The sequence below is a fragment of the Chamaea fasciata genome, unplaced genomic scaffold (genome assembly GCF_029207755.1).
Source record: "Chamaea fasciata isolate MVZ Bird 193981 ecotype frontalis unplaced genomic scaffold, bChaFas1.0.hap1 SCAF_3, whole genome shotgun sequence".
Classification (NCBI taxonomy): domain Eukaryota; kingdom Metazoa; phylum Chordata; class Aves; order Passeriformes; family Sylviidae; genus Chamaea; species Chamaea fasciata.
Genome location: NW_027094088.1, coordinates 69,357,504 through 69,374,865, shown reverse-complemented (window position 1 = coordinate 69,374,865; position 17,362 = coordinate 69,357,504).

Genomic DNA, 17,362 nt, shown 5'->3' with positions numbered 1-17,362 from the left:
TGGCAGCCTAAGGAATACAAGTGAGATGAGGTATGTTGGGAAAGGTGGTAGTGACTGATCTAGTAAAGGATGTCTGGGGGGGGAAAAAAGGTAGACATCATTCCAGGTAAGGGAGCAGTGCCCCTCCCCACTCCAGCTTTGACATTTCTCCCAGGGCACAAGCCCAGGAGTTGAGGGCTGCTGCCATGTTCACTGCCCTGTGACCGGGCTGGCACCTCCTGCCTGTCTCGCCCACCCTACTCCCTGTGTTGGCATTTAAACAGGATTGCTGTCTTTGACCATTGCCTGCCAATCCCTTCCCCTCCAAATACCCTGCATTGGACAGCTGAAACTCTCCCTTTGGGGCAGAATAGCTGGCAGTACAGCCCAAAGCCTGTCATAAACCAGGAGACAAGCCTTAACCTGAGGGAGGTGTTGGTGCTTGGGACTTCCCCTTTTCTACCTTTTCAGCAGCTTAGACAAGCCCCTGAAATCCCCTCTCAGAGTCCATCATCCTCAGCTTTGGTGGGACACCCACGTGCAGCTGCAAGTCCAGTAATATTTCTTCTTAAGAACTGCTCTGACCTCCTTTCCAGAGCCCCAGTCCCCAGCCCTTTCACCTGTGCTGGGGGAGAGTTTAGTATCTTTTTGTGTTCATGGGTGCCCTTGGTAAAACCGCTTGTCACTCTTCTGGCAGCAGGCTGGCAGCAGTTATTCCAGTGCCTCGCTCCCCACCGATTCCCTAAAGGAATCCTGGTATTAGTAGGCTTTATCACCATCATAGTTTCGTTTCCTTCTCTTTCCTGTCTCTCCTCAGCCTCCTTTGGTTTAACTCCAGGCAGTAAGCCAGAAGAGTCTGAGGCAGGTCAGTGCAGACACAGGTAATGCTGTGCCGGAGTCACACGGCCATTTCCCTCCTTCTCCTCGAGCCGGGTGCAGTCGCTGTGCCAGGCTCAGGCAGATCCAGCGCTGTGCCCCCCCCCCGTGTCCCCTCACAACAGCTCCACCTCGGATAGTTGCTTTTCCAGTCGCCCTTGGCTTTGAGGGAAAACAATAAAAACACTTTGTGAAGCAAAGGATTTTCTTACCTACCTGTATTCCAGTCTCCAAAGGTTTTTTCATAGGCTGTGGAAATAAAAGTTTGCATTTAGGTACACAAAATTATAAGGCCTGCATAAATAAAAGCAATGAGATTTGTCTTGCAGCATAAGGTTGAACAATGTAAAATGTCACACTTATCAAATCCATTAAATGTTTGCTGTATGGATTTGTGTTTTTTTGTTTGTTTTTTTGGGGGGGTTTTTTTGGTTTTTTTTTTTTGGTTGTTTTTTTTTTTTTTTTTTTTTTTCTTCAGAAAAAAGGAAAAAGCCCTTTTGGTAGTGAATATAATGTGTACTTTGCTTTGGTTGTGATTCTGTTCATTTATAATTCCTCAATACACAGTTCTTTAAAAGTCAGAGTGGCTTTATCCTCCGCTCTCAGAGCACCTGAGGATAAACATCAAGACATCTGTTCAAGCCAGTGCCTGTCACTGCCTGCCCAGCCTTTTTACATACATTGGTTATTTGACTAACACCAAGGTGCTGCAGTACTGTCTATCTATATATATTACATGTGCTCAAGGAGTTACAGATGGGTTCTGCAGTCCTTGCGGCCTGTAACTGCTCCCATAGCCATGAGTTAAGACTTGGTTAATGGATGCTAATCCATCAATTCTTGAACAATTCAGGAAATTAGTTATTGACATAATGGAGAAATTATCTGAGTGTATCACAGCAACCCATACTTGAGGACACCTCTGTCTGCTAGGGTTGACCTTAATAATTAACAGCTTTACCCACTGCCCCAGAGGTGCTTTACAAGGCAAGAGGCTGAAGGTTAAACAGCTTCTGCGCATCAGATGTGCTCATTACACCAGTATGTCTATAATGGCTTTTCTGAAGCCACAGCAGCTTGTTAATTGATTGTTCTCATTTCACAGTCTTTCCAGGGGTCCCCTGTACCATTGCAAAACTGTGCCCTTGTCCTTGCCAGATTCCCTTTTCCTGTTCAAACTAACTAGTGTCCCCTCTCTGAACAGGGACTGCCTTCTATTGCTTTGCTTGCCCTTGGTGGGTTGAATGGTGCTGCTTGGGCACCCTCCATCCCACTCCTCCACCTCAGCTCTTCCTCCTGTCACACTCACAGGCTTGACAGCCAGCTGCCTGCTGTTTAACCACCCACCCCTACAGCATAGCATCCAGGCAGCCCTGCAGTTCTCCTTGGTTTGGTCCAGCATTTATTTCAGTTTTCCAAAATGAGGCAGCAATGATGAATCAGAAGCAAAGTGTTATAGGTGACTTGGTGTGGAAGAGGAACAAGGTTTGCAAGGAGAGCATGACCAACCAGGAAATCACCATTCATCAGTCACAGCCAGCATGGCCTCCTGAGGGGAAGATCCTGCTTGTCAAACTTCATTTTACAACAAGGCAACCCACCTAGCTGATCAAGGGAAGCCAGTTGATGTAATCTTTTTGAATTTTAGTAAAGCTTTCAATACTCTCTCACAGTATCCTTCTGGACAAAATGTCAAAGCACACAGCTGGATAAACATGTCATGCCATGGGTGAGCAACTGGCTCACCACTCAGGCACAAAGGGTTATAGGGAATGGGGTGACATCGGACTGGTGACCTGTCACTGATGGGCTTCCCACAGGGCTCCATTCTCAGCCCTGTGCTCTTCAACATCTTCATAAATGACTTGGATGCAGAATCTGAAGGGATCCTGGGTAAGTTGCCAATGATACTAAATTGGGAGGAGCTGTTCAAGCCTTCAGGGGCAGGGAGACCCAGCAGAGAGACCTTGACAAATTAGAGGACTGGGCAACCACCAACCATATGAAGTTCAAAGAGGGAAAGTGCCAGATTCTGCACCTGGGATGGGGCAACCCTGGATGCATGGACAGACTGGGGAATGAGAGGCTGGAAAGCAGTGCTCTGGAAAGAGGAAGAGGAGGGGCAGACACTGATCTCTTCTCTGTGGAGACCAGTGACAGGACCCAGAGAGGGAATGGCCTGAAGTTGTGTCAGGGGAGGGTTGGGTTGGATTTTAGGAAAAGGTTCTTCACCCAGAGGGTGGTTGGGCATTGGCACAGGCTCCATAGGGAAGTGGTCACAGCACCAAGCCTGAGAGAGTTCAAAAAGCATTTGCACAATGTTCGCAGATGTAAGGTGTGATTCTTGGAGTAGTGCTGTGCAGGGCCAGGAGTTGGACTTGGAGGATCCTGAGAGATCCTTCCAACTCAGCATATGCTGTGATCCTGTGACCTGGTTCTCTGCTCCACCGCTACAGCTGGAAATAGAAAAAATTTCTGGGCTGAGAACACCTTTGCCAGCTCATTTAGAGCTGAAGCCATTGAGTCATTAATGCCACAAGCTCCTGCCTATGTCCCAAATAAGAAATGAGCTTCAGAAGCCTCAGCCTTTGGGTCAAAATCATCCAATGTATTTAGGGAGTTGACCAGGGTGCAAGATGAGTCCCTACAAAAGAGAAGCTGGACTCTAGTACCTCTTGTCTTTCAAACAGAAAGATGATTGAATATTTTTTTGCATATTAACAGGGTGAGCAGAGGGTAACGGCAGGGCAAAGCGAGTTCCAGCAGAGCTTCCCATTTCTTGGCTTAAAAATGACACAAGCCCTCACCTTCCTATTAGCTTCACAGCTCTCCTGTGGAAGGAAGGATCCCTCCTTGCATGGGGGAGGACGTACAAAGCCCTGTTGTGCTACAGGCTCTGGGGAGATTTTACTGTTTCACTCAGGCTGAGATGCTCCTGTTGAATGGAGATGTTAGGGAAGTTGTCAGGACTTGTGGGTCCCTCTCTTCTAAATTTGGTGCATCTACCATCAGTGACAACAGACAAGTTCAATGCTGTATTTTAAGTGAATTGAGGCACCACTGCTCCATTATCCAGGCAAAACAGAGAGTCCAGGCTACAGCACGATAAAGAGTAAATTATGAAAGACTGACTGAGAAGGGAAAGCTAACCCCTAGTTCTATAAGAATGCTTCTGTACTCGGGCACATCATATGCCATCATCTGGCTCCACTCTGTGTTGGGATCTCTTCTCTTGCCTCAGGGGAGGAAAAACTTTGTCCCTCACCCTTTCCTAGAAGAGTGTGCATGCACTTGCATCACTCTCTCTTCAGCAGACTGTTTTAGTAGTGCCAAGCAGACAACTTCTCATCAACCACGCTTACTGTTTCTGCAATTCAGCGGCACTTCCAGTCAAAACGCATTCCCTGTTCTTCACTTATCTTCTCCAGAATCTGCACACGCTGGCCTCTCTGATGGTAAAAAATTTAGCAGGCTGGGGCTATGAAATCCTAGCCTGGCAGGGATTTGTGGGGATACCTGTCCTTAGGATAACAGGAGTCATCCAGATAGCCCAAGTTCCCCACAAGACTTGCACCTGCTAGGGCTCTGGAAATACATCCACTCTGCAATCAGCCACTTCCCAGGGATAACGGGAATGCCTGCATTAGGACACTGCTTTCGGCTTCCTCCTACCCTTGTTTGCAAAATCACAGAATCAGAATCATAGAATATCTTGGGATAGAATGGACCTTAAAGTTCCCACCCCCCTGCCATGGGCAGGGACACGTTCCACCTGGCCAGGTTGTTCAGAGCCCCACCCAACCGAGCCTTGAACACTTCCAGGGATGAGACATCCGCAACTTCTCCGGGCAACCTGTTCCAGTCCCAGTTATCTTCCATATTCTAAATCTGCTCGGGAAAACTCCCGTTAAAGGCCGAGCTCGGCTGAGGGCGGCCTGCAAGGCGGGCAGAGCCCACAAGATGGCGGGCGCGCTCCGCGGCCGGGCGGCGGCGGCGCGGCCTGGCAAGGAGAGGGTGAAAACACAGCCCAGGCTGTCACCGCCAGGCTGAGAACAAAGTCAAACAAAGACACCGTACGAGCCTGAGCTGTGACCCCTTTCAGAAAGTTTAGTGTGGAGAAGACTGAGAAGGGATTAATGCATATATACCTGTCTCAAAGGCAGGAGCCAAGAGGATAGTGCCAGACTACTTTCGGTGCTGCCCAGCGACAGGATGAGGAGCAATGGACGTGAACTAAAACACAGTAAGTTCCACCTCAACATGAGGTAGAACTTCTTTATGTTACTGGAATAGGCTGTCCGTGGAGGTTGTGGAGTGTCCTTCTCTGGAGAGACTCCAAAACCTGGACACGTTCCTGTGTCACCTGCTTTGGCAGAGGGCTCAGACTGGGTGAGCTCCAGAAGGCCCCCTCCAACCTGAAAAATTCTGTGAAGTGCTGGGGGAAAAAAAAAAAAAAGGAGACCCCAAACACCCACACCCCCCCAGCATGGGGTACACCCCTGTGTCCCATGTCAGGCAGGGTGGACACAAAAATAGGGGGCAGAGGGGTCGCGAGGGGCTGCAGGGTGGCTGCTGGGCAGGGAAGTGTGGGGCAGGTGGGCAGCAGAGCCTTCCACAGGACAGGGATGACCCACCATAATTTATGGTTTTAATACACAATCATTATAACACAGTCCCTTATTACTTGATTTTGGGAAGCAAGGGCTTCCTTGAAATTGGGGCTGCCTTGTATCACAGAATAATGTAACTTGGAAGGGACCCACAGGGATCACCGAGTCCAGCTCCTGGTCCTGCACTGGACCATCCCCAAGACTCACACCATGTCCCTGAGAGTACTGTCCAAACTTCTTGAACTCTCTTGGTGCTGTGACCCCTTTCATGTTGCTCGATCCTATCCCAGCCTTCTCCCCATGGCCAGATGCTGCCTTGCAATGGCTCCAGCTGAATCCTCCCAGTCACAGCACCAGCAGGATCCTTCGGTGCAGGGTACAGGGCATGTGTGCTCCTGAGTAAAGCCACAGGCAGAGCCCCAAAAAGCCTTTGGAAAGCTTCTGCATGGCTACCTTGTGACAGGGATCCAGGTGGATCCCTGCCTCCAACCCATCATTTTTAGCATATGTTTGGCAGTGATGGAAGACTGTCTCCACCCTGGGGTGCAGAAGTTCTTGGTGGGGGTCATTGCTGCCCCTGCGTGTGGGGAGTTTTTGACAAGTGGATCTGGTAGTGCCACCTGTTCCTGGGATTGAAATAATTCTGAAATGCTCATTGCACATACAGGTGGTCTTAAAAGAAAGAGGGACTCACACAACTTCAGGTGCAGCTGTGAATTCCCCCCCATTTAAGGGCAGCTGTGAGTTTCTCTTGGTATCTCAGTGAAGAAATCTCTCTGTTGTGGTTGTTTTCTGCTGAGATCCTGTTTTTAAAAAATCACAATATCAGGAACAGACTTAGAGGAGTCTGGCTTTTAAACAAGCCTGAGACCTCAATGCTCTGTAATCCAGAGCACTTGTAGGATTTGGCTTATGACAGGCTCCTCAAAAATACCCCCATGACTGTGCCTTTATAAAAAAAGATGGCCCTTGCTTGGGCTTACTATGGTCAAGAGCTTCAAGAAGCTCCCTAGTCCTGTTCTGCCACTCCTTCATCATCAGTGTCTCCACTTCTCCCCCAGTGTTCAGCTTGCAGAAATCCTATCTACTGACAACATCCTAGGAGAATGTATAGACTGTATCCTCCCTAAAAACATAAGCAAAGAAACTAGAAGGTACTAGAGGGGATGGGTCAACCTCTGCTTAACATTTCATAGGTTGTTGTTCGGTTTGGGTTTTTAAAAATTATTTTGCTGTTTGTTTTTGTCATGAGAGCAGCTCTTGTCTGCTTGGTCTTGGTCTTGGTCTTGGTCTTGGTCTGACCATGTGATTTCCCCTTCCAGGCTCATACCTCTGTTGATTGGTGCAAGCAGCTCCTTGTGCATTCAGTTCTGCTCTTCTGAGGCACCAAACTTTCCCCTCAGAAAGTGCAAGCACACCACGTGGCACTCAGGAAGTCAGGCATTTCAATGCTCAGTGTTCTTGCATACTTAAGTACCTTTTAGGCTCTATTTCTTAATCCTCAAGTGATAAAAAATGCTAAATTCAAGTGGAAAATATAGACGAACTTGTTAAACATTGGTCCCTCCGTGGCTTGCCTAAAGGAAGAAATTATATTAAGATTTTTAAAGTCAAACTATTGCACAAACACATTGAAGGGAGGTACATAAGAAGAGACCTTTCCTGGAAAACTTTGCCCCTACAGAGAATCTGCAGCAAGAGAAGTCTGATGATATGCAGAAAAATTACCTCACTGTTTCAAGATTATTGGTTCATGTAGAGTGAAGAAGAAACAAGGAAAAAAAATCAGCTCCAATCAGGCATGCTAGAGCATAACCCGTTCTGCAGATCTCTTCTCATAACAGCCCAAGCCCATGAAAGAACTGGCATCAATAGATGCTGAAGCCTACTGAAGGCCTTTAATGTAGCCAGTCAATGACCCTTGATGGAGCTGGCTTTTCTGGAAAGTCAGCTGGATTGCCAGGGTAACCACATCACAAAAGGATGCAGGATGGAAAGATACAGACATTTGCTGAAAAGTTCTATGGGCATGACAAAATTAAATGAAACTGGATGTCCTAGAAAACAGTTTTCACATTCATCATGTCTCTTGGCTGGATTCCACAGCATCGCAGAAACATTTCTACAAGAATTGATTAATTTTCACATTCTGGGCCCTGGAGAGCTTCCCATGCTGCTCAGAATAGGTAGGTTTTTTTGAGTACAGGCTTAAAGGTGAGATCTAAGCCAGCTGGGCAGGGCCAACATCCTTCAGTTACACATTACCATGCGTATGACCGAATCCTGCATCAACAAGCTGAAAGGAAAGAGAGGAAAAGAACTATCGGCTTATTTTATCCACATTTAGCAGCAGGATATGTCCTGTAAAAGCAGATGAACTGTGGGGATAACAGTAAGCAAATCTGAGACAGAGAGCAAAGGTCAATCTTTTCTCTGAGACAAAGAATAACTTTCATCTGGCCAATGACTAAACAAATGGATCCAAGCTACAAGGTAGGTTAAAAGCAACATTCACCCAGAGTTTAAAGAAGTTTTAGACTCAACATGGGTTGAGTTCAGACTAAAACCCGGGTTCTTAAGTTCTAAAAGTAAATGTTTCTTTAAGTGTGGGTGAGCTCCTGCCTGGTCTGTTTGCAACTGCAGTCTTTGCAGAAAAGCTTACCAGTGGCTGCAGCACTTCACCACTTCCATCTCTCCAGCCAAAGCCTTATTCTTCTTACATCCTCTGTACTTTCCTGTGCTGGAGCAATTCAGTCATGCAGATACCTCTGCTTTCCAGAGATACGGGGGCTTCAGGAAAACTGGTTGGAAAACAAACATGACTCTCCCCCCTCCCCACTGCCAACATTTCTTATTCTTCAAAGGGTTTTTTCCCCACATAAAAATAAGGTCAGGACTCTCACTATTTGGAGATGTCAGTTCAAAACCCTGCTCTACCTCTAACTTCCCTGTTCTAGAGAGTCTATGAACCAGGTTAATGATTTGTGGGTATTGACAACAACTGAATGACAACTGGATGACAACTCCACCCCTTCATTTCATACAATCACAGAATGGTTTGGGTCGGAAAGGACCTTAAAGGTCATCAAGTTCCTACCCACCTGCCAGCAGCAGGGATACCTTCCATTAGATCAGGTTGCTTCAAGCTCCATCCAGCCTTACCTCGAACACTTCCAGGGATGGGGCATCCACAGCTTCTTGGGAAATTTGTTCCAGTGTCTCACCACCCTCACAGTAAAGAATTTCTCCCTAACATCTAATCTAGACCTATCCTCTTTAAGCTGAAAACTCTTCCTCCTTGTCTTATCACTACATGAAAAAGCCTTTCTCCCCCATTTTTATAAGCCACTTTAAGTACTGGAAGGCTGCAATGAGGTCTTCCTGTAGCCTTCTGTTCTCCATCAAGAGAAGAGCAATGCCAGCTCACTCAGCCTGTCAGGTCAGGAGAGGTGCTCCATCCCTCTGATCATCTTCATGGCCTCCTCTGGACTCATTCAAACAGGTTCACATCTTTCTTGTGCTGGGATCCCCAGAGCTGGATGCAGCACTCCAAGGGGGGGCTCAGAGAGCAGAGTAAAGGGGCAGAATCACCTCCCGTGACCTGCTGGCCACACCTCTTGATGCAGCCCAGGAGGTGTTTGGCTTTCTGGGCTCTAAGTGTACACTGTTGGTCCCATCTAGCTTTTCATCCACAAGAATCCAAAAGTCCTTCTCCGCAGGGCTGATCTCCATTAGTTCTTCTTCCAGTCTGTACTGTCTGGGATTGCCCTGACCCAGCTGCAGCACCCTGCACTTGTTGAACCTCATGAGGTTCTCATGCGCCCACTTCTCCAGTTTGTCCATATTCCTCTAGATGGCATCCCTTCCCTCTGTTGTGCCAACTGCAGCACTCAGCTTTGTGCCATCTGCAAACTTGCTGAGGGTGCATGTCTTGATTTAGATAGACAGGTATCTGCCAGGGAAGGTTGGAGTCTCCCTTGGAATGTAAGCCTCCCCCCCCCCCCCCCCACTACCCCTTTCCAAATTATTATAAATTTGCAATTAAAAGGCTGTCAGGCAAAGATTTTGGAAATAGGTATAGCAGTTCTTTACTAGGGATATAAAAAATACAAATGTTGCAGTACAGAAGACTAAGCAAGCAAACAAACAAACAAAAAATCCTAGAAACCCTGACGGAGTCAGAAATACAACCTGACACCCTATTGGTCAGGGTGTTGGGAACAGTCCAGAAGTAAGCCCTTCTGGAGTGGAAGATGTGGTCCTGTTGGAAGCAGAGATGGTGCTGTGGAGAAAAGGGTCCAGAGATGGGTCTGGTCTTCCATTGGGAGTCCCGTGGGAACACTGGATGTCTGGTGACACTTGTGGCTCCTTTTTATCTAGGTGGAAATGGTTTGGCTCCTCCTCCTTGGGTAGAGCATCTTACAGTAGGATGATGTAAAGTGTCGTGTCATTGGTGAGCTTTAATGGCCCATTAACAGAAGATATCCCCATGGGAGTAGTGGAAGACAAAGCAGAGATAAGAAACAATGCTCCACGCAGTTTTTAACAGCTGGCTTGTTATCAGAGAAGGCAGTTACCCCCTCCCCTCTGGAGTTACAACAGATAAAGAAAAAATCTCCCCAACCAGTTTCAACAGATGGAATAAACTTTTTTTTGGTTACAAAACCCAAGACAGTGCACTTGGTCCCACTGTCAATAATAAAGATACTAAAGAGACAGAGTCTCAAGGGACAGAGTCTTTGACCACATCTCTCTGGCTGCATCCATCCAGTCAATGCCTTATCAACCAAACAGTCCACCTTTCAAATCCATGTCTCTCCAATTTGAATATAGGGATGCTGTGTGGAAATCACTTGCCTTGTTTCAGCTCTGACTTTGTACATAGTTGCCCATTCGAACAAGGAAAAGTGAGCAAACTTGTCTCAGGGCTTGAGAGACTAAAAGACTTGCATCATCCCTGGCAGACAGGGAATAAGCAGGAAAGCACTTGGACTCCAGAAAAGGCAACAGGAGATAAGAAATTCCCGATTTCCACCACCAACTGGTTTTCCGGAAAAGGACTCTTGTTTCTAAAGTTAGATTAGAGCACTTCTCTAGATACAGACTGCAGGTATTTTGCAAAGATTCCTCAGTGTGTTTCCGTCAATAGCTACAGCAGCTAGAGATTTGTACTTCTGGATGAAAAGTACTTTATCAAAAAGTTCCTGACAAGCTCTTATCTACACAGCACATCACGGACATACCTATCCTGTGTGAAATCTGTTCAAGAAAGACAGGGTTTATTTTGTCAAATTATAGGTAGGAAGCACCCTCCAAGACATCATGCAACACAGATTATCAATGCAGGAAAATACACTGAGCCTGGTGGCAAAGGCAATACAAGGAAATGGATACCAGGGGAACTAGGAGGTGTGAAGAACAGGCAAGTGAAGAACAGGGAAGTCCAAAGCTTAAGAAGATGAATTTAAAGGGAAGGAAAAAAAAATCCCACAAAAAAACCAAACAAACAAACAAAAAAAAACACCAAAAAACCCCCACCACTACTTATCCTAGCTACCACTGAGCTGCTAAGCATCACAAATTTTTACTCATGCTCTCCTAAAACAAAAGGTGCTGATGCCAATCTGTACAGAGAGCTTGTGGATTGGAGAAAGGTTGTTCTTGTGTTGGGAGTAGAGCAAACGTTAGTAAAGCCCCAAGCAGGAGAAAGACACAGTCCTTCTAGAAACAGAGGTCACAGGAGTGTGCCAGTGATGAGGCTGTCATTCTGATTCCTCCCTTCCACTTTCTGCTAAGTGCTGTTTTTCTCAGTCTCTCAGAGGTTAAGGACAGATGGGAACCATTAGATCTTCACAGCTCCTTTGAGAGCTGTTAGTCAAGCCTGTCACACATCACAGTCCTTCAAACCTCACCTGTTTACCTTGCCTGAGACTTGACTGCAGTGTCCCTCACACTTTTAACTGTGGTTAGTGCACTCTCTTCAGAAACAGGCCTATCTTGGCTTGGACACATCTGGAAAAGGTTCCAGCTATCCTGACAGCTTGTTATGGTGATTAACCACCTTCATTCCAATAAATTTGTGCCCAGATTTTCATGTGAATGTATCTGACTTCAGCTTGCTGAAATACATTCCCATAATTTACTAGATTAAAGAGCCTTTCAGTACCTGATATTTTTCTTCCAAGGAAGTTCTTTCACCATCATAATCAATTCTCTGCTTGGCCTTTTTTGATAAACTAAAGAGACAAAGTACTTCATGTCTCCCATTGCAAAGCATTTTCTTCAGGCTCTGAATCATTTTGTGTGGCTCTAATGTTCCACCACCCATTTTTCAACATCAATTTATAACATGCAGGCCATCCCAGTGCTGATCTCACAAAAACAGTACGTGCTTATATCCATTTGCTTGTCCCTTAGGACTCTTAAAAAAAAAACAACAACAACAAAAAAGCAACCTATTCAGAGTCTGAGGCAGATGCAAGCCAGCTTCCTTCTTTCTGGCTTTTGGAGCAACCAAAAAAGAGCTATCAGTCACCTCCACTGGTGTGCCATCTCAACAGGTAAAGGGAAAGCATGACAAGGCTGTCTCCCTTTTCCCACATAATTCAACACTGGAACGCAAGGCTGCCCTGCCCCTGTGCAGGGTTCTGCTCTGAGCACAGATCGCTCCAGGCACACCCAGACCACATCCCTAGGGATAAATGAGCCAATGGGCACAGACTGCCTATGTACAGGCTGTTAAACCCTCTTACCCATCGAAGTGTAGTGACTGCAGACTTTTCATGCCCATACCTGGGAATGTGCTAACATCCTGAGGCCAACACTGTGCCAGGGACCAGGCTCTGCATGGACCCAGCTGAGCTCCACTAGCTGGGAGTGCTCCCCACCACTCCCACCTCCTTTACCAAGAGTGGTAAATGCCATCCTAAAACAGAACCAGTCTTCCTGAGGAGGGAGAAGAATGAAATGGCTCCCTCATTTTCTCCTTCCAAACAGGTCAGCAGTGTTTCTAAGACGAAGGTGGCAGCAACAGGCTGGGACATCCGGCAGTTGCATCAAACCTCTCAATGCAACCTCATGCATCTCAACAAGGAAAAGGGCACAGGGTGAAAAGGCAAGAAGGAAAAAAAAAGGCAGTAAAGGCACTTTTGCATAAGCTCAGAGAGGAGAGCTTGTGTCTAGGGCTTGCATCACCATGCAGCTGGGATCAAATCCAGGCTGGCAACCTCACCCAAGCTGATGCTTCAGCCCTGGGGGGTCCCTGACCTGCCTGTCCTGCAAACATCCACTGGGCACCAGCACCCTGGAGCTTCCTCATCACAGGCCTGTCCTGCAGTTTCTTGTCAGAGCTGAAACAGCAGTCACCCAGGAATCCAATGCCAACAAAGCTGGAGGCACTTCGCACAGATTATATATAGAAAAGGTGCCCAGGCTGTGCCTAAATAAAACTTTGTCTTCAATTCCAAGGTTCTCAGATCAGGAGGCTGAGGGGAGAGTGATTTTGGAAAAGTATAATCTCAACCCCAGCTCATCAGAAGGGAACAAAAATACCTGACAGCTAAATTTTATTAGCTTTGGATTAGAACAATAGGGACTTTCTTTTTTGCTACAGAATTTTACCCATTCTTGTATCTCTCAGTGGCACAAAATGCTGAATCACAAACCTGGAGCTTTAAAAAAAAAAAAAAAAGTATTTCATATGCAGAAGAAACATATCTTACATAATTTTATGCTTCCTGCCCTGCTCTCTGGTGCCACGTTCCTCATTTTCAGGCTGTTTTAAAGGTCAGCTTCACAGAACAAATCCTGACCTCAGACATGGGAAATATGCTGCCTCATCACTCCAGGATCTTTTCTCACATGATTAGTCCCAACATTCCTGCAAGTAGAACAGTCCCCATTGCCACTGCTGCAGACATTAAAAAAAACCAAACAAAAAAAAAACAACCAAAAAAACCAAAAAACACACACCAAACAAAAACAAAAACTAAAAAACAAAACAGAAAAGAAAAAGGCAAGATATTTTTTCTCTCCATTCTCAAAGTTAATGCTCACCAGCATCACAGCCTTATTTCACAGACTGGGGGCTACTTCAGCACTGTAATGCTGTTGCCATCTACAGACAAGCAACAGTCTTAACAAACATACACACAGGTTAAAGTAGGAATACATGCCCAAACTGACAACTATTCTTGAAACAGCTTAAAAGGAATTTAAAGAGGATTTGATTTAAGGTCTTCCAATGGCTAAGATACAGGATCTGGGTGCAAGTTAATTAAAGACAGCAATCAGTCCTCATGGTATTGGTTTTAATGCTGATTATGTATTCATTCAAGTGGCTCAATTTTTCTGAAGATTTTTATTTTGATACTATAATTTGAGCAGCCAAGAGAGGTCATATTAAGGGGTTGATCCAGAAGACACATGCATACTCTGTATATTTTGAACAAAAGATCTGAACTTATTTCAAATAACTACTATCAATTACCAAAGAATGATGGAAGGCACAGCCATGATGAACAAGCTCAGGAAACAAGTTACAGGAAAGCTGAAGATTAATCTACTTGCTTAATAAAGCTGCTGAAAACGTAAGATTTCAAAATTAATAAAAGAACCAGTCAATTATTCTACTGGCTATAAATGACAAATATATACTGAAAAACATTTTTATTGAAGTATTAAAGTTACTGCAAACTCTTTTAACTGTGCTTAGGCCTCTAAGAAGAAATATGGCCCTTATTCAGTAACCTGGTGGATTGGTTTTTGTCAGTATCTGTAAGAAATACAAAGCAAAGCTGAAGCTCCCACTCACTTGGGAGACTCTACAGATGACATTTAAAAGAAAGCATATCACCACAGCGAGATGAAAAATGGAGTTTCTGTTAAATTATAACTAGCCAGACAGTTATACTGCTCTCAGGTTCATGATAAAAGCAGAAAGGTTGCCTCCTGTGCCTGCAGAGTTCATTGCCAGGTGGCTCAAACCATGCATGCTTTACTTGTCAGACTTGGCCTCTTCTTGCTGATCCCTGCTGAACCTGTGAAAGAGAAATGCCCAGGCCCCAAGCGCAAAGACTGCCCCACGGCTTGTCACTCTGGGGGGAAACGAAGGCAAAAGGAAAAAGAAAGCAGCAAAAGCATCAGACCCATCTCAGTCCCTTGCCAGGGGAAAGACGCTGTAAGACTGAACCCTGAACAAGTCATATGAAAAGAACCAAAGCACAAAGCTCTCTAACGAAGTCAGAACAAAAACGTTTGGATAGGATTTCTGGAAGAAGGAGCCAGAGGTGTTTGTGAATAAGCACAAGAATAGGCACTTCCAGTGACCACAGAAGTGCAAACAAAAGCACTTTTGTGCACTCCCGGATTACTTGCTCTTATTTTCTCTTACAGTCACATGCTTATGTAGGCCTGTACTGTTTGAAAACATGATTTATTAAGACGCCTTAAATTGCAACCAAGTATTGTACTATTAATACTGACTTTATTTTAACTTTCCTGTTACTTAATATAAATGAACATATTTTTAATCTCTTATGCAGCCCAATCCCCACTGAATCTTTTGAAAAGTTTTTGTTGATATGTGTACTATATTTCTGAAGTGTTTCAGATTTATGGGCTTCCCCTTCTTCCCCCCACCATTGTTTCACTGGTTTGGGGACAATCCCTTCTTTTCAGCAGATTGAAACATCCAGTAATGTGAAACAGATCTGGTGACCCTACAGCATTAAATCATGTTTTGTGGTGCTTTATTCCTGCTCCAAAAGACTTTATGCATTAGCAAGTACATAAAATTGCACCAGAGACTGAATACATATTGAAAAGCAATAAATGATTCCACATGATCTAAATTTTTCAAAGCAGTGCACCACTGTTTTAAAGTAACAGTGTTTAATTTTCCAATTAAAGGAAGTTTTTTAAATAGCCCTTCTAACCCACAGATATGGGAACACTCTCACTTTGGATATTCTCTCCAGCTGAGAGATTTGGGTACACCAACAATTTTCACAGTCAAATGGTGTCCTTGGCTAGCAAGCTAGCAAGGGTGCAATTAGCCACGGCAGTTAATTTCTTCCTTTTATTCAAAAAAGCTTGTGTCATCATTACTATGAAGACACAGGTCACAAAGGCTCTGTGAGCAAACTGAATAGCACACGTTCCTCTTTAAGCTTCACATACTTGAACATCTGTCAGACCTCAGCTAGAGTTCCTCCCCAGTTTTCCCTGTTTACTTCCAAGGAAAAAAGAAGTTCATTTTGGTTAAACAAGGTTTATAATATCTCTACCTATATATTAAACTAGACATGCCTATTACGAAGAGTAACTACTGTATTTAGAAGCAGCAAGCTCTTTAGCAGATCAGCATGCATTCAATTAGATGGGCTCACCTAAATGGTACCCCCGAAAAATAAACTGAAAAAACAATAAAATCAGGTCTCACTCTTGGTGTCATTGCCTTTCCATAGCTAAACTGGCACTGAATGACTTCAGTTGAAGTTTTGGGTTCCTGAACTGAAGGAATTGATTTTGCAAGGCAGGCCAAGGCCAAGGGTGCATGCAAATGGAAGAATTCAACTTTTCAGATCCAGCAGGAGTTTGCAGGGCAGTTGTTGTAACTGCAGCCTAAGCATGTGTGAATGACATTCACACGGGCTGCAAGGAATGTAAGGTCTTTAATACCAGAACAGGGCCGGGGCAGAACCGAGGCATTAAAGTTCAGAACTGCCCTCCCAAAATCCCCTGCTCAACTGATGCCTAATCCTGGAGGCAACGAAGTTCTGTTTTTAGGTTGCCAGCATCTCAAGATACAGGATGTTCTGCCACAACCACCCCAGGTTGGGCAGCTCTGTGCCTGTCTTCCCCCTGGACCCAGTGTTGGAATTCGTAGCTCGGACACGTTTCCATTCAAGACGAGACCCACGGCCCCGGCTGCGTAGCCTGCTCAGAGCACATCCAACACATACCAATAGGCTCTGGCTTCTTAGAGCACGCTGCTGTAATCACTCTTCAAGACGGGACAGCAAGGTAGGAGGTGCCCGGCTCTATCCCATCGCTCTGCGGCGTGTACAGGCACTCAGGAAACACGACCCCCTTCCCATTCCTCTGACTTGATGCAGCTCCTGAGTCAGCAGTTACCCAGTTCCTCCGAGGCAGGAGAGAAAGAACCAGCTGCAAATGCTTACCGACTTCCCCACCATGTGCTAAGCCGCTGACTGCCTTTGCTTAACACTTCCCCAGCCCCTTTGAACCCTTCCTCAGTTTCCCAGGGGAGATTTCCTTTCCCCTGTATGCCTCGCAGTGCCCCTCACACCAGGAGACACGAGGTCATTTTCTCCTCCTTCTGCCCACAGGGGTTCAGATGCCTCGCTCTGACCTTCCCCAAGAGTATCTTACCAGGCAGGCAGGCTAGCCTAACACGCATTCCATTTCCAACCAGCCTGTTGAACCCGTACTGCTGCTTGGAGGAGAGGGTGGGGCTTCGGGATTCACGGGAGCAATCAAGGAGAGGCCATGACCTAGCAATAATAACATTGCCGTGGGGAAGGGAGGGGAGCAGCCTTGGATTTCAGTCCCCTTTTGAAAGTGTGCTCTATGTACTTTACATCAAACATCTGTCAGAGAAGAAAACATAAAGTTCTCGGGAAAGGACCAGGAGCCACATCTTCAGCTCCTGAACAAGTGCTCTGATGACTGGAAGTACAGGATGACAGCATGAGGGAGGTGCTTAGACTTCTTCCTCCAGGGGCCACGTACGGGAGAAAATAATTAATTATTTGGAGGAAGTGAAATAGGCCGTATTGGGCACCTCCTCTCAAAAGGAGAGGCAAGGCTGCGAGCCTGAGAGAAGGTAAATCCTTTCCTGCAGCCCTCATTCTCGTCACCTGATCCCCGATTAA